At 40.6% G+C, this 1839-nt stretch overlaps 1 protein-coding gene across 1 annotated transcript in view; it reads left to right on the top strand.

Annotated features, from left to right (window-relative positions):
* The window catches only part of LOC100533396 (glutamate receptor 1), a gene marked incomplete in the record, with an annotated part of 109299 nt that overhangs the window by 58848 nt on the left and 48612 nt on the right, over positions 1-1839 (top strand).

The following is a 1839-nucleotide window of genomic DNA, read 5'->3' as shown; positions in this document are numbered from 1 at the left end:
CTTCTTCTTCTTCTTCTTCTTCTTCTTCTTCTTCTTCTTCTTCTTCTTCTTCTAGCTTACAGTCTTTCCCTCTGAGGGTTAGTGTGAGATGCCTTGGAGTCAACGAACACATCTCGCCAAAGGGGCATTTATTACCGCTCTTTCCTCGCCTTCTCGGGCTAAACACGCTATAATTGTTGGTGCTATGGCGTATTGGAGTAACTCCCCTCTTAACAATGTAATGTAGTTTAAAAGAGACGGGACCTCCGAACTAAACCTCCATCATCGACAGGACCTCGCTCAGTATGTGAGAGCCTCAAAGCGTCCCAAACAATCCAAGTTCAAGAAAGCCCCTTTGGAGATTCGAACCAGGGCCACCATACGCAGCACAGATAAGCATGATATTAACCAAGGTAATAAGATTGTTGCCTCCTAAAATAAGTCGTCGAATTCGAGGCTTATAAATTTCGGTCTGGCGTTGCGTCCTTTGCAAAGTCACTTTACACGAATTTGGCTAAGTTCTATCGGAGGTGGGTGATAAGTTCGGAGATCCCACCTCTTAAATAACCTTACAGTGTTGCAAGGGGCGTAAAACCTTTACAAATTTGAACAACTTGGTACATTTGAGACGTGGAATGATAGAGACCGAGTTGTATTACCACTTGAGGGACAACCGCCAACACAGAAGTCCCATTAAGCGGTACTTAAAATCAGTTTTGTTAGCTTGGAAAAAAGTTCACTCGAACATTAGATGTGGGAATCTGTGAAAAACTGCTGAGGAGGACCAATACTATATCGCTTGTTTTGGTTTTTATTTTAAAGTAAAAATATGACCTTCTGGAATCGGAGGCAGCTCACAAAAATAAAGGCGGGTGTGCCTCTGTGTATGGAGATGTGGGTGGTATATGGGTGAGTTGAGGGAGGGTGTGGATGTGTGTGTGTGTGTGTGTGTGTGTGTGTTGTGTGTGTGTGTGTGAGAGAGAGAGAGAGAGAGAGAGAGAGAGAGAGAGAGAGAGAGAGAGAGAGAGAGAGAAGTGAGAAAGGAAAATAGTGAGTGCCAGACAAGGGGGATGGAACAGGGGCAACCGAGATAAGATAAAGAATGATAAAAGATATTAATATATGTGTAGCGACGAGGTGGAATTAGGCGCTCGTCGATTTTTTTGGCATATATGGAGTTATTGGTATCGCCTTAAAGCCTGTCCATTTATTACCCTGCTTTAGATGAAGAAATAATATCCATTTATCTTCGATACAAGTCAAGATATTGGCTATTGAAGGAAGTGGGGGTAACCTGGTTTCAGAGGTAAACTTGGCGAGAAGATGATCTCCAAAGTTTATTTATTTCTTTAGCTTGAGAGCCCGTATGAACTGAATATTTACATCTTTTAGGCCTTTAGTCAACGTTTTTCAGTAAATGCAACACAGAAATGTATTCTTAATGGGCACGAACGAGCGAAAAACAAAATAAAAAAATATTTATAAAAATTCCTAAACCTGCGGAAAAATTGTCAGTTTCTTCATTTTCATTATTTTGACGAGCTCTAATTTCACCATGCCGTCTCACATATAAATGTGAATTAAAATATAGTAGGTAGAAAAGACCAATCGGACATAAATACAGGCAAACAAACAGACAAAAAACAAACAGAAAGGAAGATAGAAATAGAGAAGAGAGATAGGTATACAATGTAGGATATCTACCTCTGAAGGTGGAAAAGAAAGAGGAATGTGCGGGCATAATAATATATTAGGGCACGAAGTAAGTAGATTCCTGGGTTAAAGAGAAAATATTGATGACTAGACAGGAAACACACACACACACACAAACACAGAGAGAGAGAGAGAGAGAGAGAGAGA

This window comes from Aplysia californica, unplaced genomic scaffold, assembly GCF_000002075.1.
Source record: "Aplysia californica isolate F4 #8 unplaced genomic scaffold, AplCal3.0 scaffold00069, whole genome shotgun sequence".
NCBI classification, from domain to species: domain Eukaryota; kingdom Metazoa; phylum Mollusca; class Gastropoda; order Aplysiida; family Aplysiidae; genus Aplysia; species Aplysia californica.
Note: the sequence above shows the minus strand (reverse complement) of the source record. Positions and strands in the feature narration are given on the sequence as shown.